Raw genomic sequence first — 25,909 nt, 5'->3', positions numbered from 1 at the left:
AGAACACATGATGACGTCATCCTAGAACACCTTGAATCTTGGTGATTTCACGGTTAAAACTTAAGATTCAAAAGATAGAAAGGTGTAGGAGTGCGTGTAGTTCAAGAAAGTACAAGATTTAGGACGAGATCTTACCGGAATCGAGAGAAATCGAAGAAAAGGTGAGGAGCACGAGCTGGTCGGACAGAGAGTTTCCAAAAGTAGAAAGAATGAAAGTGACAGGAGGTATCTATAGAGTTCCAAAAGAGGAAAGGGCTGGTCGATCGGCCAGGTAGCTCTATCGGACAGTCAGTCTGATCGGACGGCAGTCCGATCGGCTGGTTGCCTGATCGATCGGTCGCCTGATTCGAGTGTTCGGCGCGACGAGTTTTTCCGTGTCGATTTTGATTACGAGTGATGCGATGCGATAGAGTTTCCTAGTCAAATTAATTTTAATCCAAACTACTCATATCTCGCACTATCTCTTCCCCACTAGTTATCATACTATATCTACATACAGGCATCCTTATTTCGTATTCGTTTGGCGTTTGCGATTCGATTGCGATTGAGTTCGATTGCGTTTCGATTGATTATCTCACATACGTAAATAAACATGCACAAGTAACACATAAGGCGCACACACACGTATAACTTGAACCAAAAAAGCGTAATTCGAGTTGCGAGCGCGATGTTGATTAGATTAGTTCGATTAGCGTTTAGTTGACTTTATCGCATTGTTACTTCCTATTGATCACGGTCGTAAGGCGGTTCATAACGATAAATATACATCGATTACTGCGATTCTTAATAATTACTCCACATAATACAACAAAGGCGAAAATAAAATAGACTAATCAATGAGTCAAAGAAGTCAAAACAGGAATGGAGCAACGAGAGACAGATTGCAATTAGCAATCTTTTCTTCCTTTGACTTCAATCTTGACTTTGACTTTGACTTTCGAAACACGGGGTGTTACAGTTTGTATAAGTAAGTGTAAACCTTTGTAAATAGTGTATGTATGTATGTATATCCCTAGTATGTAGCAATAAGGAAAAACAGATCACCAATGGTTTGCAAGGCCAATGGTACGTGTGAAATGGTGCAGGAAAACTCAAACCTAGCGGAATTTTGCCACGGCATTTGTATGTGGACATAGTCACCACATGGCCCCCCTGGTCCTCATGGGTGTGGGCTCGCTACACCCAAATAGATCTATCACTCATGTCCCTTGGTCCTATGACGATGATTAATGGCCTTAAGTGTTATACCCACCTGTCACATGATCAAGCAGTAACCCTCCTTAGCTAATCATACCATGTATAAAAAGTTTGTAAACAATTGTAACGTGTATTTCACCCCCAAAGTTATAAAACTGAAAACAGTTAAAAGAAAAGGGGGACATGAACTCACAGTTTTGCGTCTTCTGTGCTCGTAACTCAAGTCTCCTCAGCAAACACGACTCCCTACAATGTACTAGGGTCTATTAGACGAACGAGTCGTGCCTTGCCTTAGTATTTATGTTTTTGAGTTACGTTTCTTTTATGTCTCCAATATTATTCCAAGTTATAATTTCTTGTTAAAATAATGATTATTTTAACTCTAAATTATATTTAATTTTTGGAATAATTGTTTACACAATATTTTGTAATAATACTTCTCAAGTATTTACTTTCGTATTTCTTCCCAAGGATGGGGGTATCTCATACATGTATATTTGCATTCTTGTATTTGTAATCCCAAAATAATATATTTTCAAGTCCCACTTTAGAAAATATATTTAACTTATTTTGTCCAAAAATAATGTATTTCAAGAAAATATATATTTTTCTCAAAAATCATATATCTTCTAAATATACTAAGAAAATATAAATATATTTTAACTTCCAAAAATAATATGTTTTCTTCTTGTCGAAAATATGATATACTTTGGTAATATTTACAAAAATCATATTTTCATTCCTTGGATCCAAAATAATATTTACCAAAAATATATTTATAACGGTATTTTCCGGAATATTTTGTAAGTTACGTTCTTGCGTGCGGTTTCACAATATTAAGTGCGTAACTTATATATATATATATATATATATATATATATATATATATATATATATATATATTCCTTGTGATTTTTGGTATTATTTTGGATTGTAAATTCTTGGTATTTTGTTAAGTTACATTACTTTAAATCCTAAAATAATATAACTAATACACAAAGTATACAAATAATTACACACAATGTGTAAATATATATTCTAAATACATATTTACTCATTTTTATTTATAAAACCAACCTCCAATATTTGTATTTTTGTAATAAAAATTATGGCAATGTTTATGTTGAAAACCATAGTTAAAACACACTTGTGAATATTTGTTTGGAAGATATTTTTCTAAGTGTTTGTATTTTTAGAAAATTTTGCCATAGTTTCCCCTAAAAATGGAGGCGTCCATGCTATTAAGGCATATCATTTTCTTTTCAAAATCATCACAAACAATCAACAATCAACCCTAAACAACTTACACTTACCAAGTGTCAAAATATTGCTATCTACATAATAATCATGAACTTGAACTTCATAAAAACTTGTAGTAACTTGGTAGTGTGTTTAGTAGGTTTAGTTACCCCTTTAATGTGTGTTTATTTCTTTAAAAATCTCATTCTTAAAGAATTTAGGTGTTTACAACTACTAGATGATTTTTCCAAAAATCATTATTTTGAATTTTTCTTGTTTCTCAAGTGTTTCTACACTTGTTTTATCACCAAAAAGGCTGTGTGTTTAAGTAAGAACCATGATCTTCTAAAAATCATATCTTGAACTTGGTTCTTTTGGAAAACCATTCATAAATCTTAGATCCATAAGATTACTAACTCACTTTGTTTATTATTTTCCAAGAAATCACTTTATTTTTCAAGTTCATGCTTATATATGAGGATGATCATCTTGTTTTGTCACATAATCATCCTCTCACTTGCTAGATCATGTGTTTAATCACAATCTAGCAAGCTCCTTATGATGATCAACATCATAATCTCAAGAATATAACAATCAAGTATCACACATACACTAATCAACATTGTTTCATCAAGAGTTTATCATATGACAAACTTGTGTTAGAGTTTTATGAATATGTTCTTTAGTGTTCATCATGCTTATCAATGTATAACATCTTTTAACCAACAAAATTAGAAGTAACAAATGGTTACAAGGTCCTTACTACTTGATGAACTCTTGATGAATGAGGGTGGGGTGGGTGGTTGTTCTCGGCCGAGAGCCAAGGAGAGGGAGAGGGAAAGTGTTGAGTGAAATGTGTGTTGAGTGATGAGAATGGTGATCTAGTGGTTCATTCGTATAATTTCCAACAAGTGTTTATCCAATGGTTTTCATGTTCCCCATAGTACCAAGCATATCTTATTAAACAATTCAATAAAATCTATTAATCTACTAATTAGGCCATGTGGCCGATTACTAGCATGTGGGGGGGGTCTAAGTGTAACTTCCAACCGTCTAGTTAGATTAAAGGTTCAAATCCAAGCATTAGTTATAAGTGTTAGTTACTTGATATTTTTAGTGGGTGTTAGGGTGTTCGGGGATCATAACTAGCTCAGAAACATTAAAACAATGCTTCTAGTAAAATTTTGGTGTTTCGGGTAGTGTCCGGTTGTTCAGTTAGATACCGGTTCGTTAAAGTGTCAAACTATTCCGTTTAGTGATCTTCAAGTACCCTTTTGTGACACTTTTAATTCCCGAGACTTAGGAAAGCATTCGGGACCATTTTGCCATATTTTTGCATGTTACTAGCTTGTTAAAAATGCTGAATTTTGCTGAAATGTGCTGAATTCAGCACTTTAAGTGGGTTTTAGGCACTTTCCGGCACTTAAACTATCACCTAGTGAAGCAGTTTTATGGTCCTCACTTTCCTACACACTATACTAGTGTGAAACTTAGTCTCTGGCCCATACAACATCTCCAAACACTGATTTGTCTATGTACTGAACATCATCAGCATTTTTCTGAGTTATTCGCTAACTGTGCTAGTTGTGCTTTGTGCATCATGTATGTCAATAAAGTTTGGATGTGATAATGAGGTGACATTATGTAAGTATGATGCAGAAATTAGAAAGCAGTTTAAGTCATCAGTTGTAATTTAGCACAGTCATTAAGCACTAATCAATATTAATTAATTGTACGGATACCTGGATTTTTGACGGTTGTCATAGAAATCACCGAAACGACGCATGTTGAAGGTATACGTCATAAAATGACAAAATATGCGAAAGTTCGTCAAGAAACGACCCATCTTAAGACACCTTTGACAACGACCCTTGTTACACGGGCCGTGGTGATGCCTGTTACAGTTGTGGCACCTAGGTTGACTACCCTGATATCTCCTCTGTCTGTGACTGCCAGAGGATTGCTGACTAGGACTCTGGTAGTGGTCAATCTTCTGCTGCTGAGCTTGTGGCTGAACAGTCGCTGAACCTTTGCTGGAATCTCCATCCCACTTTCTTTTACTGTCACCAGATGTAGCAGGAGTAACTGAGGTGGTGACGTTAGCAGTAGCATTAACACGCTTGGGCAGTTTATTCTGGTCCACTGCCTGATCGGTGATACGGTGAGCGAGACGCTGGATTTCCTGTATATTGTCGAGATTAGCCGACGTCACGTGGCTCTGAATTTCTGGCGCCAATCCCTTGAGATACATCTCAATGCGCTTGTATGGAGGGTCCACCATAGTTGGACACAGAACGGCCAGCTCATTCGACCGTTTTATATATGCTTCGATCTCTGATCCAACCATTTTCAGATTATACAACTCGTCTTCCAGCTTGTGAATATCTTCACGCGTACAATACTCACGCTTGATGAGTTCCTTGAAATCGTTCCATGGGGTGGCGTTAGCAGCTGCCAACCCTAAGATCTGAACTTGGGCGTTCCACCAAGTCAGTGCTATCCCTTCCAAAGTGCCGGTGGCAAACTTGACCTTGCGAGCCTCAGGGCACTCGCACATTTCGAATACAGATTCTAGCTTTTCAAACCAATGGAGGAGTCCCACTGCCCCCTCAGTGCCGCTGAAAGAGTTTGGACGACAGTCCATGAAGTTCTTGAATGTGCAGACAGGCTGCTGCGCGTGTTGACCTATTGTGTACGAATAGGACGAAGTTAAATACGAGTGTTAATGTAGGATCTGAAGATCCTAGTGTGTGCCTATACTGCAAGATATACTACCTGCTTGAGCTGCTGCAACTGCTGCAGCAACTTGAGCTTGAACGAGAGCCTCTAGCTGGGCTTGTGTCATGTTGATTCTTCCAGACATGATCTTCATTGTAACAAGTAGCATAGGTAAGAATAGTTCGCGAATAGGGCGATGACAGAAAAGCGTAAGCACGTAGGGATTCTCATGCTATAGTATCATGTGTATCTAAACGTAATGCGAGCAAAGTTCTAAGCAGTTCTAGCAAACAGGCAATAAACATAAACCTTATTACCTAGGATGTCGAGTCTTGCACGTGGAGCGAAGCGTCGTTGTGGATCGTTGAGAGCACTGTTCTGGTTATAGTCCGGTTTTAATAAAAAAACGTTCTCCCATATTAAAACCAAGTTCTCTATAACCAATGGCTCTGATACCAATCTGTCACACCCCCAAAATCCACCCGCGGAGTACCACCGCTTGGGAGCGTGACTGACCAGGATCAAGCCATCAATCATATCAAACATAGCATTTAATAATAAAAGTAATCAATGTAAATCATCATGACATGATTGATGTTTCAAAACCAAACATCGTTTAAATTGCGGAAGCATAGTATGTAATCTCAAAATAGTGATAAGTTCAGATAAAGTTCATGATCCGTATCCCACAACGCCCTGCTCCTCCCTGTGCAAGCTCCATAATGTACCTAAGGTCCTGCAAGGCATGCAGCAAATAATCAACAAACTAGTTGAGCGAGTTCACAGAAAGTAAGTTCATAACATAGTGCATAAGTATAGCTAGTGGGGGCTTCCCATACTAGTGTGTACTAAAGGTGGGGGCTTCCCAAACCTTGTGTTCATATTACTGGTGGGGGCTTCCCATGTTTATCCTGGCTAATGAGGGCTTCTCATTAACGGTACTTACTAGACTAACTTCCGACCATGTGTTCTTCTTTACCGAGAACAGGAAAACGTACAGGGTCACGTGGGCTTTACGTGACGTGCCCTTCCCCGAGGACAGTGGTACGCGTGGGGGCTACGTAGGCTTTACGCAGCGTGGCCTTCCGACCTGGAAGCCAGTGGATGGTATTGGGTTACGTAGGCTTTACGTAACGTGTCCTCCCGACCCGGGAGACAAATGGCAAACATACTGGGTTACGTAGGCTTTACGTAACGTGTCCTGACTAACCTGAGGACGATGGTCTATAGTCTAGAGAATGCGTAAGTACGAGTAATCATTCCATATTCAACATGTCCAACCCAATTCCCAACCCGGGAATCCCATGCCTTGGCTGTGTGAACTCACCTTGGTTTGCTCGGCAGATACACAAAAGTACAGTTAAGCTAGTAAATGGTCAACCACGTCCTATCATGGTTATTATACAAGTCAGATTCGTAGAGCACGTATATTCATGGCAAACATGTACACGTATCAGCAATTCAAATCATGTAACGAGTCCAAGTAATCGGCCCAAACAGATAAGCAGTCCAACTAGCAGTCAAGAGCACACTTGTGCGGGTTAATCTTGGCCCAACATAACCCGGCCCAATTAACATTCACCCCAAATAGTAAACGCACACTAGTCCAATAGCAAACAGTCCACAAATCCAATTGTTGGACCCAATTGATTGGGCCAGTGACAGTGAAGGCCCAAACAGTGTACGTGCATTATCTCGTCTCGAGTCGCAACCGGCGATCTCGAGTCGCAACCGGAGATTACGAGTCGCAACAGCTGGTTACGAGTCGCAATGGTGATCTCGGTTCGTCATGGTCCGGTTACGAGTCGCAACGGGACTCGCAACCATGGTCTCAGCTTGTGCTGTTTGTGGTCTCGAGTCGAGACTGTGAGGTTTCGACCCGCAATCTGAGTCGCAACCGTGTGTGTAACTGGTTTCCATAATTCCTGTAACAATCATCCCGTGATTCTAGCAAACAACTTAGGCAGTTTCGGAAATCAGATCAAACAATGATTATTCAGCATTCAATCATATTCATAATATCTTCAAATCATCACCATTTAGCATGTTCATAACAGCATCAAAACAAATAATTGGATTATCAAACAACTCTAAACCGAATCCTAAACGTATCATCATCCTAGCATGCACCCTAATTCTTTAATCACAGCCGGTTATCAAACAACATCCGGACCAATTCAATTCGATGATCATGCAACCGGTTCACAATCATAATAACTATTATCATAAACAACATGTTAACAAGAATCCTTCGGGTATCAAGCAATTATCAACATACAAACAATAACACACAATCAATAACATAATCACTAACCGGATTAAAGAAGGAAAAGAGGGTGATTCCGAGTAGGGGTGTTCTTGCCGTCGGGTTCCAAGCACACGAGAGAAGGAGAGGAAATCGCCTAGGGTTTGTGTGTGTGGTGTTTTGCAAAAGTAGTAAAACAAACCCCTAGTCCCGGTTTTGTGTTGCGAGTGGGGGAGTGGGCCGAGCCCATCCGGTTACTTCTAAGGGTCCGTGAAACAAGGTGTGGCCCAAAAGACTTGTGTGACCGGTTCTAATGTGCAAATCGGGTTTGGCTCAATTTAACATGCAACACGTAAAACACTAAGCATATGACGACATTCAATAAATCACATAACATCCATCAGTTCACAATGTTACATAAACACGTAACGTTACATCAAAGCAAGTCTAAAGTTCGAGTTGTCACATTATCCCCAACTAATTGGAAATTTCGTCCCGAAATTTGGTATGCACTCACTGAGGAAGCTAGGTAAACTGTATTGTTCACTGATTTTCCTGGGGTGTCACATCCTCCCCCCGTTGATCTGGAATTTCGTCCCGAAATTCCGAAGTAGTAGCTCCAACCTCAGTAGTGGTAGCATTGGTTTCGAATAACTGGGGGTACTTTTCTGTCATCCTGTCTTCGCGTTCCCAGGTGTACTCTGGGCCACGTTTGGAGTTCCAACGAACTCGAACAAGAGGGATTCTCTTGTGTTTGAGGACCTTCACATCCCGGTCCGTGATTTCCACTGGTTCCTCGACGAACTGCAACCGCTCGTCGATAGTGAGTTCTTTGAAAGGAATGATGAGGTTTTCATCAGATAGGCACTTCTTTAGGTTCGATACATGAAAGACATTGTGAACTGCCCCGAGTTCAGCTGGTAAATTCAACTTGTAGGCTACCTTGCCAATCTTTTCTATGATTTCGAATGGTCCGACGTACCGCGGATTCAGTTTGCCCCGTTTGCCAAAACGAACCACACCCTTCCAGGGTGAGACTTTCAATAAAACCCGGTCCCCGACCTCAAATTCCAATGGTTTTCTACGCTTGTCCGCGTAGGCTTTCTGACGGTCGCGTGCTGCCGCCATGCGTTGTCGTATCTGTGCAATCTTTTCTGTGGCGTCCACTACAATCTCTGGACCCGTAATCTGACTATCCCCCACCTCTGCCCAACAGAGAGGTGACCGGCATTTACATCCGTACAATGCCTCGAATGGAGCGGCTTGAATGCTGGTATGGTAACTGTTATTGTACGAAAACTCCACCAATGGGAGATGTTTTTCCCAGCCGTTGCCGAAATCGATAACGCATGCCCTAAGCATGTCTTCAAGTGTTTGGATTGTTCGCTCAGACTGCCCATCCGTCTGAGGATGATATGCTGTGCTCATGTCTAATCGTGAGCCGAAAGATTTATGCATTGTTTGCCATAACTCTGACGTGAATCGTGCATCGCGATCCGAAATGATAGATGTGGGCACCCCGTGCCTCGAAACAACTTCTTTAAGGTAGATGTCTGCGAGAGTGGAGAACTTATCCGTTTCCTTTATAGGTAGGAAGTGTGCAGACTTGGTGAGTCGATCCACGATCACCCATATGGTATCATTCCCACGCTGGGATCTAGGTAGGCCTGTAACGAAATCCATGGAAATTTCTTCCCATTTCCACTGAGGTATCTTAGGCTGTTGAAGTAGGCCAGCTGGTTTCTGATATTCGACCTTGACTCTCGCACAGGTCAAGCACTTTCCAACGTACGTAGCAATGTGGACCTTCATACTAGGCCACCAATATGTAGTGCTGATGTCGTGGTACATTTTATCCGACCCTGGATGTACCGAGTAGCGAGACTTGTGAGCTTCATCCATCACAAGTTCGCGTAAACCGCCATAAAGAGGGACCCAAATCCGGCCCGTTACATAGTAGGCGCCGTCTTCCTTTTGTTCCATTTGCTATCGTGAGCCGCGTAAGGCTTCAGCCTTGACGTTTTCGGGCTTCAATGCTTCTACCTGAGCATTTCGTATCTGTGTAGGAAGGCTAGACTGAATCGTAAGCTGTAGCGCTCGCACGCGCCGAGGTAAAGTGTCTTTCCGACTGAGGGCATCAGCCACAACATTGGCTTTGGCTGGATGGTACTTGATAGCGCATTCATAATCGTTTAGTAACTCGACCCATCGTCGTTGACGCATATTCAAATCCTTCTGCTTAAGAATATGCTCGAGACTCCTGTGATCGGTGTAAATCGTGCACCTGGTACCGTACAGGTAGTGTCGCCATATCTTAAGCGCAAAAACGACAGCTCCCAGCTCTAAATCGTGCGTCGTGTAGTTCCTTTCATGAATCTTGAGTTGACGAGAGGCGTAAGCGATAACCTTGTCGCGCTGCATTAACACACATCCAAGTCCCCGAATGGATGCATCACAATATACCACGAAGTCATCTGTGCCCTCTGGCAATGAGAGGATAGGTGCACTGCAAAGTCTATCCTTTAAGTGCTGAAAAGCAGTCTCCTGGGGCTCTCCCCAGCGATAGGTAACACCCTTCTGTGTCAGTAGCGTAAGCGGCTGAGCAATCTTCGAAAAATCTTTAATAAACCGTCTGTAGTAACCCGCCAAACCCAAGAATTGGCGTATTTCTGTCGGCGTACGCGGTGCAGGCCAGTTTCTGATCGAATCTACCTTGGATGGATCGACATGGATCCCATCCTTGTTCACTACATGGCCTAAGAAGTGGACTTCACGAAGCCAGAAGTCGCATTTAGAAAGCTTGGCGTACAACTGTTCCTTCCGAAGGAGTTCCAATATCAAACGAAGATGCTGCTCGTGTTCCTCCTGACTCTTGGAGTAAATCAGGATGTCGTCGATGAATACTATGACGAACTTGTCGAGATAGGGTTTGCACACCCTGTTCATAAGATCCATAAATACAGCAGGCGCGTTCGTTAACCCAAACGGCATGACAAGAAACTCGTAGTGGCCGTAACGAGTTCTGAAGGCTGTCTTGGAGACGTCCTCATCCCGGACTCTCAGCTGATGGTACCCCGACCTCAAATCTATCTTCGAATAGTAGCACGACCCTTGCAACTGGTCGAATAAGTCGTCGATGCGCGGAAGAGGATAACGGTTCTTCACCGTCACCTTGTTGAGTTCACGGTAGTCGATACACATCCTGAACGTACCGTCTTTCTTTTTCACAAAAAGTACTGGAGCTCCCCAAGGCGAAGAGCTTGGACGAATAAAGCCCTTTTCCAAGAGCTCCTGTAACTGCTTTGACAGTTCCTCCAATTCTGATGGAGCTAGACGATATGGTGCGCGAGCTATGGGTGCTGCTCCTGGAGCGAGCTCGATCTGAAATTCGACCTGACGATGAGGCGGTAAGCCAGGTAAGTCTTCAGGAAACACCTGAGGAAAATCACGTACGACTGGTATATCCTCCAATTTCTTTTCTTTTGCAGACGCATCTGAAACAAGAGCCAAAATGGCTGTGTGACCCTTACGTAAGCATTTCTGAGCCTTTAAGAAAGAGATGATGCCAACCACGGCACCACTCTTGTCGCCTTGAACTTCTAGAGGTTCCTGACCCGAACGAGGAATGCGAATAATCTTCTCGCTGCATAAGATTTCTGCCTGGTGTTGGGATAACCAATCCATCCCAATCACGACGTCGAAGCTACCCAAAACTATGGGAATGAGATCGATAGAGAAGGCTTGACCAGCTAGGATAAGATTACAACCCTGAACTACGTGCGTGGCTTCTAGACTTTTACCGTTAGCTAACTCTACTACATGTTTGGTGGGTAAAAGTGTTGGTGCACGTTTTAGCAGTTGACACATTTTCACAGACATATAGCTTGTATCCGCACCCGAATCAAACAAAACAGTAACATAAATATTGTCGAGGAGAAACTTACCCATAACCACGTTGGGATCGTTCACTGCGTCGCCTCGACCTAGTACGAATGCACGACCACGAGCTTCATTGCCGTTGTTGTTGTTTCCCCCGTTGTTGTGCCCATTGCCCTGGTTGTTGTTGTTGCGGTTCTGGTTCTGGTTCAGCTGAGGGCAATCGCGTTTGAAATGACCTTCAGCCCCACACTGGAAACATCCCCGGTTTCCACGCTGTGGCTGCTGCTGCTGCTGCTGGTTTTGTGGAGCTGGTTGTTGAGGCTGCTGATTCTGATTCGCAGGCCGTGGACTCCTACAGTCTTTGGCCTCGTGCCCCATCTTAAGACACCTTTGACAACGACCCTTGTTACACGGGCCGTGGTGATGCCTGTTACAGTTGTGGCACCTAGGTTGACTACCCTGATATCTCCTCTGTCTGTGACTGCCAGAGGATTGCTGACTAGGACTCTGGTAGTGGTCAATCTTCTGCTGCTGAGCTTGTGGCTGAACAGTCGCTGAACCTTTGCTGGAATCTCCATCCCACTTTCTTTTACTGTCACCAGATGTAGCAGGAGTAACTGAGGTGGTGACGTTAGCAGTAGCATTAACACGCTTGGGCAGTTTATTCTGGTCCACTGCCTGATCGGTGATACGGTGAGCGAGACGCTGGATTTCCTGTATATTGTCGAGATTAGCCGACGTCACGTGGCTCTGAATTTCTGGCGCCAATCCCTTGAGATACATCTCAATGCGCTTGTATGGAGGGTCCACCATAGTTGGACACAGAACGGCCAGCTCATTCGACCGTTTTATATATGCTTCGATCTCTGATCCAACCATTTTCAGATTATACAACTCGTCTTCCAGCTTGTGAATATCTTCACGCGTACAATACTCACGCTTGATGAGTTCCTTGAAATCGTTCCATGGGGTGGCGTTAGCAGCTGCCAACCCTAAGATCTGAACTTGGGCGTTCCACCAAGTCAGTGCTATCCCTTCCAAAGTGCCGGTGGCAAACTTGACCTTGCGAGCCTCAGGGCACTCGCACATTTCGAATACAGATTCTAGCTTTTCAAACCAATGGAGGAGTCCCACTGCCCCCTCAGTGCCGCTGAAAGAGTTTGGACGACAGTCCATGAAGTTCTTGAATGTGCAGACAGGCTGCTGCGCGTGTTGACCTATTGTGTACGAATAGGACGAAGTTAAATACGAGTGTTAATGTAGGATCTGAAGATCCTAGTGTGTGCCTATACTGCAAGATATACTACCTGCTTGAGCTGCTGCAACTGCTGCAGCAACTTGAGCTTGAACGAGAGCCTCTAGCTGGGCTTGTGTCATGTTGATTCTTCCAGACATGATCTTCATTGTAACAAGTAGCATAGGTAAGAATAGTTCGCGAATAGGGCGATGACAGAAAAGCGTAAGCACGTAGGGATTCTCATGCTATAGTATCATGTGTATCTAAACGTAATGCGAGCAAAGTTCTAAGCAGTTCTAGCAAACAGGCAATAAACATAAACCTTATTACCTAGGATGTCGAGTCTTGCACGTGGAGCGAAGCGTCGTTGTGGATCGTTGAGAGCACTGTTCTGGTTATAGTCCGGTTTTAATAAAAAAACGTTCTCCCATATTAAAACCAAGTTCTCTATAACCAATGGCTCTGATACCAATCTGTCACACCCCCAAAATCCACCCGCGGAGTACCACCGCTTGGGAGCGTGACTGACCAGGATCAAGCCATCAATCATATCAAACATAGCATTTAATAATAAAAGTAATCAATGTAAATCATCATGACATGATTGATGTTTCAAAACCAAACATCGTTTAAATTGCGGAAGCATAGTATGTAATCTCAAAATAGTGATAAGTTCAGATAAAGTTCATGATCCGTATCCCACAACGCCCTGCTCCTCCCTGTGCAAGCTCCATAATGTACCTAAGGTCCTGCAAGGCATGCAGCAAATAATCAACAAACTAGTTGAGCGAGTTCACAGAAAGTAAGTTCATAACATAGTGCATAAGTATAGCTAGTGGGGGCTTCCCATACTAGTGTGTACTAAAGGTGGGGGCTTCCCAAACCTTGTGTTCATATTACTGGTGGGGGCTTCCCATGTTTATCCTGGCTAATGAGGGCTTCTCATTAACGGTACTTACTAGACTAACTTCCGACCATGTGTTCTTCTTTACCGAGAACAGGAAAACGTACAGGGTCACGTGGGCTTTACGTGACGTGCCCTTCCCCGAGGACAGTGGTACGCGTGGGGGCTACGTAGGCTTTACGCAGCGTGGCCTTCCGACCTGGAAGCCAGTGGATGGTATTGGGTTACGTAGGCTTTACGTAACGTGTCCTCCCGACCCGGGAGACAAATGGCAAACATACTGGGTTACGTAGGCTTTACGTAACGTGTCCTGACTAACCTGAGGACGATGGTCTATAGTCTAGAGAATGCGTAAGTACGAGTAATCATTCCATATTCAACATATCCAACCCAATTCCCAACCCGGGAATCCCATGCCTTGGCTGTGTGAACTCACCTTGGTTTGCTCGGCAGATACACAAAAGTACAGTTAAGCTAGTAAATGGTCAACCACGTCCTATCATGGTTATTATACAAGTCAGATTCGTAGAGCACGTATATTCATGGCAAACATGTACACGTATCAGCAATTCAAATCATGTAACGAGTCCAAGTAATCGGCCCAAACAGATAAGCAGTCCAACTAGCAGTCAAGAGCACACTTGTGCGGGTTAATCTTGGCCCAACATAACCCGGCCCAATTAACATTCACCCCAAATAGTAAACGCACACTAGTCCAATAGCAAACAGTCCACAAATCCAATCGTTGGACCCAATTGATTGGGCCAGTGACAGTGAAGGCCCAAACAGTGTACGTGCATTATCTCGTCTCGAGTCGCAACCGGCGATCTCGAGTCGCAACCGGAGATTACGAGTCGCAACAGCTGGTTACGAGTCGCAATGGTGATCTCGGTTCGTCATGGTCCGGTTACGAGTCGCAACGGGACTCGCAACCATGGTCTCGGCTTGTGCTGTTTGTGGTCTCGAGTCGAGACTGTGAGGTTTCGACCCGCAATCTGAGTCGCAACCGTGTGTGTAACTGGTTTCCATAATTCCTGTAACAATCATCCCGTGATTCTAGCAAACAACTTAGGCAGTTTCGGAAATCAGATCAAACAATGATTATTCAGCATTCAATCATATTCATAATATCTTCAAATCATCACCATTTAGCATGTTCATAACAGCATCAAAACAAATAATCGGATTATCAAACAACTCTAAACCAAATCCTAAACGTATCATCATCCTAGCATGCACCCTAATTCTTTAATCACAGCCGGTTATCAAACAACATCCGGACCAATTCAATTCGATGATCATGCAGCCGGTTCACAATCATAATAACTATTATCATAAACAACATGTTAACAAGAATCCTTCGGGTATCAAGCAATTATCAACATACAAACAATAACACACAATCAATAACATAATCACTAACCGGATTAAAGAAGGAAAAGAGGGTGATTCCGAGTAGGGGTGTTCTTGCCGTCGGGTTCCAAGCACACGAGAGAAGGAGAGGAAATCGCCTAGGGTTTGTGTGTGTGGTGTTTTGCAAAAGTAGTAAAACAAACCCCTAGTCCCGGTTTTGTGTTGCGAGTGGGGGAGTGGGCCGAGCCCATCCGGTTACTTCTAAGGGTCCGTGAAACAAGGTGTGGCCCAAAAGACTTGTGTGACCGGTTCTAATGTGCAAATTGGGTTTGGCTCAATTTAACATGCAACACGTAAAACACTAAGCATATGACGACATTCAATAAATCACATAACATCCATCAGTTCACAATGTTACATAAACACGTAACGTTACATCAAAGCAAGTCTAAAGTTCGAGTTGTCACATATACGATGCGTATTAAACTATGAATTTCTCAATTGAAGGTGTCGATTTAATTTTTTTAATTTTGCAAGGTAGCTTTCTTTCACGCGGACGAAGAAGTAGCACTTTGGATATTTGTTGGTCTTCAAACATCTAGGAAACATTGTTTGAGAATACCCCTGAATTTATCGAAGCTGTAGAATGAGATCCTCCACTGTTGGGGATAATCTTTCAACCCCATTTCCCTAAATTTATCGATTTTGTTTTTCAACAAGGATGTAATGCAATGTCACACCCCAACCGATGGCGGAATCATCGTGGCGCGGCACTGAGCGAAACAGATTGTCCAGAAGTTTCCATAACAACTATATTTACCAAATATTTAAAGCAACACGTCCTATACCATGTCATAAGTGATAATACAATTATTACAGAAAAGATCTAGTCAAATTGTTCTATTCTGACAACTCAGATTTTTATTACGGACAATTGTTTATTGTTGACCTAGGTCTTTCCTAGCCTCGATTTCACAGCAAAGTAAGCAAATAAGCATCCTAAGCACCTGTGACATACGTTAAAGTAAAAGTCAATACACATAGTATAAAGGTGAGCATACAAGTTTAATAGATATAATAGAGTTCGAAATCGTAACGCATAACCAGCACGCACACAGTGTAAAATGAGGCATGTTAGTTATTGACATGAACCTATCGATACCAATGACTGCGGGTTGACTGCCTAAGGCAGTTCGCGATACATACGCCATGTAACTAATTGTCCTTAACAACCCCTGAGTGAACAGGTGCTGAGTCCAAACTATAGTACAATCGTTACTAAGGCAGGTAGACAGCATTCCATGTGTAAACATAATAAACAAGCATTCATTAAGTCACGTATTACATGCGGTAACGGTTAGCGTTAAAAGTATTGCATAGTGTGTTCAATGTGATTTAGAATATGTAACGTATGTAACACCCAAAAGTGCCTAAAGCAAAAAGGGATCGAGTATACTCACAGCGATTGGTGGATTGAAGGGAGCGCTAGAGAGTAAGGTTAGCCTGATCAGAACGATAGCATAACGATAAGCGACTTGTAAAATGATACAAGTGCTAGTGGGTCAGACGACAGTTTGATCGTATGGTAGCCCGATCGGACAGCCGGTCGTTCGAGTGATAGTCCGCTCGGATTGTCATCCGATCGTATGACCTTTCAAGTGGATTGTTTCTTCCTTTAAAAAGGATGTGTGTATGATGGCTTGACTTTTGAAGTTTTTGTTGTAGCATTTTGAAAAGATAGAAGTATCATTACCTTTTAAGTCGATCGATCGATCGGACGACTACCCGATTGGTTTGACACTTTAGTGAGAACAAGTTCACAGCAGGACGGTCACTCGATCGGGTGACTACCCGATCGGGTGGCAATCCTTGTGCATGGAACATGTTGAAAATTGTTTAAGTGTTGAAGTCTGATCATTAAATGCTTGAGTGGTAGTCCGTTCGGGTGGTAATCCGATCGGTCAGCACTTAGTTCAATGTCCATCCTTCAAGGTTTTGAAAACAAAAGTTAAGTGTGGGACCAAGGTGTAGATCGATCGGGTGACAACCCGTTCGGGTGACAGTCCGATCGGACGGTAGTCCGATCGGACGGCATTCCGTCCTGGTCGTTCCGTTTGTCTTACACTTGGTTATTTTGATAGTTTGTCGTTTTATCGAGATGGTGTGATAACGTGTTAATCAACAGAACCCCCATCTTGACCCTAGCGATTCGATTGAACAGGAATCACCCACGTTCAACCAGTTAACTGGTTCAAGACGGTTGTTCTTGGTTAACCCGAAATCGATGGTCTCATGGATAGAATCCGGATCTTGGACCAACACAACCATAAGAAAGAGCAGAAGGTTAGAACAAGCTCCAATTCTATCGGTTTTGAGTGCATTGAGTGTAAAAGAGTTGAAAGAAAGTTGGAAACCATCTTTCAATCCTTTTTACCATGAATATGTTTAGATCTGTGAAAGATCTTAGTTTGTTTATGTGGAAATCGGTTAGATCTAAGTTATTCCCAGTGGATTGAGGCCAAAACATGAAGTTCTTCAAGAACACCATGATGACATCATCCTAGAACACATCAAATCTAGTGATTTCATGGATAAAAGTTAAGATTTAAAGATAGAAAGGTGTAGAATCAAGTGTAGATCAAAGATGTACAAGATTTAGGTTGAGATCTTACTGGAATTGAGAGAAATCGGAGAAAAAGTAAGCAAGAGCGCTGGTCGGACGTCAGAGAGCAAAAGTGGAAAGTCGATGGTGACTGGAGGTATTTATAGAGTTTACCAAAGTGGAAAGGGACTGGTCGATCGGGTGGCAGCCTGGTCGGCTGACCGATCGATCTGCTGGTCACCTGGTCGATTGGAGTTGGTTCGAGGGTTCGGTGCGACGAGCTTTGCCGTTTCGATTGCGATTGCAAGCGTTCCGATGCGATGGAGTTTCTCATTCAAATTACTTTTAATCCCAACTACTATATCTAACATACAATCATCCTATTTCACTTGCGTTTAGCATTTGCGATTCGATTTCGATTGCGTTTCGATTAATCACCACAACATAACAAAATAACATGCACAAGTGTGACACCTGTGTCACTGTGACCGTCAAACAAATGCCAAACCAATTAAATATTGTGTTTCATACTTGGGATTTGTGAAAATATGTGTATCATTTGCACATATCAATTCTTGTTCGATTTCGGGCTTTAAATCGCTTTCTGGAAGGTTATAACAATCTGATGCGTAAATATAACCAGTTTAATGCAACAAATACTCCGGAATAGTGACATAGGCTTATCATACCTTAAATAACCTTTACTTAACTTAGAAATAAGTTTTGAATGGTTAGGTATGCCGAAATCAAGTTTATTCGCTTACATGGACTAAATTCGACAAACTGCGAAAGTATGCCGATTTGTACTGTAACGAACAATCCGGAATGTCACACCCCGACCACGTAAAACATCAAATCGTGGTGGAAACATCGGGGAGTGTTGTAACAGAATTATTGTTCCACAACCATGGTAATTAAAATAATATTTTATTCATCACTCAAGGGTGGAATGCATTGTTTTCAAAACAAGAACCAAAAAGTTACATTGTCTTAAAATAAGAGAAACAAGAGTACATAATTAAACTAAGTCTATCTTCATTTTATGTCACTAAGGCCCAAGTCCACCCTAGCGTGTCACGATCAACATCCTAAGAAACAGCTCCTGAAAACATATGTGAAAATAGGTACGTCAGCATAAAAATGCCTGTGAGTAACATAGGTTTTGTGAAAGTAGGACTCATGACTTGAGTTTAAGAAAATGTTTAATGAAAACTTTGTCATGAATCTAGTTTAAGTGTTTGCTTTTAGAAATGTTTGAAAAGCGATAACAAATCAGTTAATATGTATATATAAAAGAATAATGTATGGTTAAAAGAATAACCAAGTAAAAATAAGTTGCATAGAATAAATTGTTTTGTAAAGCAAAGTCTAGTAAAAAATATGTTATTTGTGTAAAATGTATGAGTCCAAATTGAATGATTTAAATAACGCTACGACATGTAATACAATACAAGCACTTATATATAGGAAGTACCAGCGGCGTATCCACCATGCTTGTACCATACTACACACGTATCGTGTCGTTACTTAAGTCATTAAACAAACCATCAATGTATATAGTTCATGTTTAAACCAACTATCAAATGTTCTTGTCTAAACCATTGTCATATGTTTAAAAGTCCAAAATGTAGTCATGTATGTGTAACAAATGTTATGTATGTTAAGTAAAATGTATTCACTTAAACCAAATGTAAAGATGTACAAAACAAAGTATTTTGAGTATATCAAAATGTTATGTTTTGCAAAATAAAAACATGTTTTAATGATACAAACATTTATGTGGTAAGTTAACACATACATTCAAGCCTTGAGACAGACGGATAACCCTAAGTAAAGGTTATCAAAAGAAATGTTTTCGGATTCAGTCTTTCCTTTCATCCAAACAAACCTAGGATGTCAGGAACGGGATTTGTCAAGTCCTATGGTACCATTACTTACTACCGAGCGGCGTAGCTAATGTTAATGAATGTATATAAGTCCCGTATGTGCAAACCAAATGTTATACCAAGTGTAAACATGTTATATGAAAACAGTGTACTAAGTATGCTAAGTTAACATACAAAGCAGAAAAGTCATGTAAAACAATGTGCTAATATGCCATGTAAACATATATAGCAAAGTAACGTAATGAAAATCAATGTGCTAGCATACTAAGTAAACATACATAGCAAAACATAATGAAATCATGTACTAATAGTGTACTAATGAACATAGCAAGCATACGATATGAAAACATCGAAAGCATGAAAGTAACAAGTAGGCACATGTGTTTCACCCCAAAACGTTTGAAAAACAGTAAAAGAGGGGACTATGTACTCACTTGAGATTGCTCAATAGACTTTAGATATCCACCAAGCAAGCTAGAAGATCACAGATTCAAACGGCACCTAATATAGGTATCTACATTAATAAACGGACCTATCAGAGGATCGGGTAGTACGAGGGTTCGTAAACCAAATAAGTGTGAGAACTTATGTAATATGGTTTGACAAAGCCTACATACTAAAACGAAACCTATCCTAAGTGCTTTTGACCCGTTACGACCCGTTTAGGTAGCTTATGCTACTTTAACGCGCCGTTCACGTAAAACGCATTCGGATTGCCTAACTAGCCTTATGACAAGCAAGATATGCCTTAAGATGTTTAATATTGTTGCCAAATCAGTTTAGATACCAAAAATCATGTTACATAGGCTTAAAAGGAATTTTAGCGTGAAAAGGGCATTTTGGTAATTTTCCTAAGGCATAAGAACTACTTATCATACAACTACTTAAACGACGTGACCATAAGGTATAACCTCGGAAGGTTATTCCCTATACATTCTGGTCACCTAAAGTATTTGGTTGGATCCTAAAGACCAACCAAATAGGTCGGGTTCGAAAGTATAAGCGATTGTTTAGATCGCTTACCTTACGACCCTAGACAAGCACAAATCTAAAAGCGACGAGCTAAACATGCTAGAACATGTTTAGTAAAGTTAGAAAATAGGTTTGGTATTAAAACAAACGGTTTTAATACCCTAGAGTAGTTTGGTTACAAAATACGCGAGAAAACGCATTTTGGCCGAAACTACGACTCGTCACTGAGCCTAAATAACGTGGTAATCAGTAGGTATAGTCACTAGGGACTATAACCATCGTGATTATGCTCACGTTATGAAGTTCAAACAAACTTCGCGTTGACCATAAACTGGTCAATGCAGAAAGTCAACGCAGTTTGACTTTAACGATAAAACGAATGAAAAGCACGAAAGAATACTTACAGAAGGTCCCCGCAAGCTTTGACCCGATTCACTCTCAGGTAGGAAGCATATACTTCCACTTAGAGAGCAAGAATCAGATCAAATGTGAGGAGAATGAGCAAGACAAGGTGGGTTTTTATAGGATTTCTAGAACCGTTAGGATCGTTTATCGGGAAACGAGCTTTGATCTAGACCCTCCACTTGTGCCCATTGTTTTGTAATACTAGGGGTACTGGAAAACCATCAAAATTTCCCCTAGATTGATTAATAGCATGTCCAAATTCAATGAATACCAGCTGCTGTTTCAGAAACTGGTTTTCTGTTACTGGGCCTCTCACACGGCCCGCGTAAGATACATGTAGACACTTACGCGGCCCGCCTGGTAGACTATTCAGAATTTGCAGTTTTAGTCCCTGAACTTCAGAAACATATATTTTGGCCCATTTTTGGCAAGTTTAAGCCCCGTTAACCTTATTTCAAGACTCTAAGATGAAGTTAAAGTGTAGGGGACTTGAAACATGCTCAAAAATATTCCGGATGTCGGTTCGTTTGGTCGTACGATCGCGATGTTTGCTTAATTACGACAGAATGCGCATAAGCGCGAAAAACGATCCAAATTGCGCGACGAATGGATTTTTATCATGCCAAACACTAAAATAAAATATTCTAATGCTTGCATAAATTTTTGGATGTCCGGATGTATTCAGAACGTAAGTTATGCGCGAAAATGCAAACTTATGCACTTTTTGACGCTTTTAGTCCCTAAATGAGCATGAAGTTTATTTTAGCACACCGAACCCCTCAAAGCCTATTTCTAAGCTATGTAGAGGATATTTAAGGTGTGTTTAACTTATGGCCATGCTCCGGAATGTTCGTTACAGTTCAAATTGGCATACTTTCGCAGTTTGTCAATTTTAGTCCCTGTAAGCGAATAGACTTGATTTTGCCATACCAAAGCCTTCAAAACTTATTTCTAAGTTATGTAAAGGTTATTTAAGGTATGTTAAGCGTAAATTGATGTTCCGGAGTATTTTTCGCGTTTAACTGATCACGTTTTCGCACCAGTTTGCGTATAATTTTCCAGAAAGCGATATAGAGTTTGAAATACAAATAAAACCAAAACATGAAAAACATCAAACATAAACAAACAAACATTGGGATCAAATAACTTTATTTCATTGATAACTGAATTGTTTACAATGATTACAAGCACAGATGTCACAGTCTCCCCTACTTATGGAAATTTCGTCCCGAAATTTGTTTAGAGGAAACTCGTGAGAATAGATGTGGATACTTCGCCTTCATTTGATCTTCGCGTTCCCAAGTAAACTCAGGTCCACGTTTAGATTCCCAGCGAACTTTAACCAACGGAATGCTCTTGCGTTTAAGCCATTTGACTTCACGATCCATAATTTCCACAGGTTTCTCAACAAAATGTAGTGTTTTATCAACACGGATTTCGTCAAGTGGTATGTGGAGGTTCTCATCAGCTAAACACTTTTTGAGATTGGATACGTGGAAAGTTGGATGAACATTTCCAAGTTCGGGAGGTAATTCAAGTCTGTAGGCTACCTTACTGATTCTTTCGACGATCTTGAATGGTCCAACGTATCTAGGTGCAAGTTTTCCTTTCTTTCCAAATCTGATCACACCTTTCCAAGGTGAGACCTTAAGTAATACACGATCACCGACTTGAAATTCCAAAGGCTTGCGTCGTCGGTCCGCGTAACTCTTTTGACGGCTTCGAGCTGTCTGCAGGTTATCACGAACTTTCTTAACCTTGTCAGTTGTCTTTAGAATGAGGTCAGGTCCAGTAAGCTGAGCCTCACCTATCTCATTCCAGCAGACTGGTGAACGACATTTTCGACCATAGAGAGCTTCGAAAGGAGCCATGTTGATGCTGGAGTGATAATTGTTGTTGTAGGAGAATTCAAACAATGGAAGATGTGAATCCCAACTACCACCAAAGTCGATCACACAAGCTCTAAGCATATCCTCCAAAGTCTGGATTGTTCTTTCAGTTTGGCCATCTGTTTGTGGATGATAAGCTATGCTTAGATTTAGTTGGGTCCCCATAGCAGATTGCATGGTTCTCCAAAAGCGAGAAGAGAAGCGAGCATCTCTATCAGAAATAATGTTCAAAGGAACACCATGACGAGACACAATTTCATCCACGTAGATTTTGGCCAACCTTTCAGCAGAAAAATCCTCACGGATTGGCAAGAAATGCGCTGATTTAGTAAGATGATCAACAACTACCCAGATGGCATCATGACCTTTCTTAGTGCGCGGAAGTTTGGTAATGAGATCCATAGCAATGTTTTCCCATTTCCAAACTGGAATCTCTGGTTGCTCCAAAAGACCATAAGGATGTTGTTGTTCAGCCTTAACCATAAGGCAAGTAAGGCATTTTGAAACGTATAAGGCAATGTCTTTCTTCATACCAGGCCACCAGTACTGGGTACGAAGATCCTTATACATCTTGTCTGAGCCTGGATGAACAGAATAACGAGTCTTATGGGCTTCATCCATAAGCAAAGTGCGAAGGTCATCTAGGCTTGGGACCCACAAACGGTCCATGAAATAATACGATCCATCTTCCTTCAAAACAAGATCAGGCTTAATGTGACAGGGTAATTCCTTACCCATCAAGTCTTGTGAAACACAAGCCTGTTGAGCCTGAGTAATGCGTGCTTGGATATAGGATCGTACTTGAATAGCAGATTGAACACGAACACAATGAAGCATAGTACGTTCCTTACGACTCAATGCGTCAGCCACAACATTCGCTTTACTAGGATGGTAGCGAATTTCGCAATCATAGTTGTAGATCCCAAAACGAATCCGGATCACAGTGGTTGGTTGTTTTAACCCAAAACACCTATTGATTAGGTGTTTGAGATATGAAAAGTTAAGAAAGATCAAAGATGAAGGTGAAGCTAATGGATTAATGAATACAACAAGTGTTGTATTGAATCCAAACAATAAGATATAACAATGAAACACCTTGGATATCTGATTTGAGCACAAGATCAACACAAGAATGTAACAACACCAATATTCATTCAAAGAGCCAAAAGCTTGAGTTTGTTACAAGGCATGAGCTATATATAGTGTTCCTGATCAGCCAGCAAATTTATAAATTTGCTGGAATCTTATCTACACTAGGTCAGGAACTATACTATTAGAGAATTACAAAATAAGCCCTTGCACATTCAAATTAGCTACAAACTATGACTAAACTAATCCAGCACAAGTATCAACGGTCTCAAAAGTTCTAACAATATCCCCCCCTAGATCGTTGCATACTTGTCATTTCATTCTTCAGTTGTGGCCGCTGGATTCTCTGTAGCTTGCTTCTCAGGCTCTTTGGGACTGTCTTCATGCACTGTCGTTTCTGGTGGTGCTTGAGTCTCGGTTGGTGTAACCGAAGTTTCTTGAGTAATTGCAGCTTCACAAATTGGTTGGTCCTCCTTAGTGGCCTCATATGTGGATGAGGCTGGAGGTGGTGATGCAGTGGCGGGTTCAGTTGTAGAAGCAGAAGTTCCTTTTTTCTTTCGTTCGTGTTTCTTCTTCTTTCTTGCTTCCTTTTCTTATCTTCCTTTTCTTTCCTCTTCTCAATTTTATCAACCAGATCCAGCATTTTCCTTTTCAAATTCCAGGCTCGCTCCACCGCTCTCTGAAATAACGCTGCCTCCTCCATGTTTGCGTTACCCGCTCCCACGTTTATACGACTAGCGTTTAATATTGTCAGATCTGAGAGCCCAAACATAAAAACATCCATCAGATCCAGAATACGAATATCCACATTTTCATAGGATCTTATTACAGCTTCACCGGTCCTACTGTCGTAAAACCATTTCTTAAAATTGTTGAGGGCGGCAGGAACTTCTTCTGGGAGCTTGATCCTCGTGACAACTTTGGCTGGGTTGATCACCCACGTCACTTTTCCCTTTCCGGTTACTGGATCGATGGTTGTTTTTGAGACTCTGCGTCTTGGACGCTGCGGAGCATGATTCGGGAAACCCTTGTTACTTTCTTTGGCAATTATTCGCTCGAAATCCCTCCCGATTCCTCTTTCTTCAGGGTTTAATATGTCTAGACGACCAAGTTCCCGTAGATCCCACCTGGGAAGTGAGAAAAGATCAAATCCGGTCTGGAAATACTGGATTACTCCACCATGTCTTTTCACTACAAACATCCCTCGAACATTGTCGTACATCCAGCTGATGATCTTATCAGTAGCTTCAGTCTTTTCCACTGTTATTACTTGATAGAAATCCGGGAGTCGTTCTCTCTCCTTCTTGAACCATTCAGGGTGCTCAGGAGCGAATGTTTTTCCATTCTCTTGTTCATAGAGAACTTCGTCTTCAAGACCCCATTCGAGAAATTTTGCCGGCATATCATCTCGATCCACAGCTTCTTCATCACTTTCGTTTCCCTCAGATACTTTGTCGACCAATTCCAAACGCTTTTTCTTAGCTTCAGCCTCCTTTTCCTTTCGAGTAGTTTCTTCTTCCACGAACCCCTCAAAATCGAAGATTTCTTCAAAGGAAAACATGGGTTTCACTTTCATTTGCTCACACATGTTCCTCATCATTCTATACATTTTCTCCAACCCAGCTTGCTGGAATCTGATGAACTTGGACTGCTTAGCCATGTATGCAGTCATTTCTTTGTTTTTCTTCCTCTGATCCTTGATCTTTTCCCTCAGAAGGTTCGTGTCGTTTACTTGATTCTTTAGCAGACAGATTTCTTTGGCAATTGAAGGCCCGGTATCTTTGATCAGCTTGTCGTAGAGTTCTTGAAAGGGACGAACCCTTTGTGGAGGTACTGCAGGCTTTGAAATCCTTGTTGGCTTCACAGGAGACACTTTAGAAGGGCCCTTGCTCGCAGATGCTTCATCGGGGTCCACAATCATTGCATCTACGAAATCATTCAACGATTGAACTTCCTCAGTCACTGTTCTTGGTCTTTCTGAGGCTGATATCTCTTTTCGCTTCAACTTCTTTTCTCTTTTCTCCTTTTCTTGCAAGGCGTGAATCGCTTTCAAATCTTTAATGTGCTGGCGGTGTTCTTCTGACTCAGCCGCCCTTATGCCTGCATCCATAAATCGTTCAGTGCTTTCCGACACCCTTTTCTTTTTGGGTGGTTCGTCTTCAGCCGCCTGTTTTTCTTTCCTTTTTCCTTTAGCGCGTTCTTCTTTTGCAGCTGCTTCGGCTTGAGCTTGAGCAGCTCGCTGTTGTTTTTCTCGAACAGCTTCCTTGTACTTTTTATATTCTTCTTTTACCAGA

This window comes from Helianthus annuus, chromosome 11 (assembly GCF_002127325.2).
Source record: "Helianthus annuus cultivar XRQ/B chromosome 11, HanXRQr2.0-SUNRISE, whole genome shotgun sequence".
NCBI classification, from domain to species: Eukaryota; Viridiplantae; Streptophyta; class Magnoliopsida; order Asterales; family Asteraceae; genus Helianthus; species Helianthus annuus.
Note: the sequence above shows the minus strand (reverse complement) of the source record.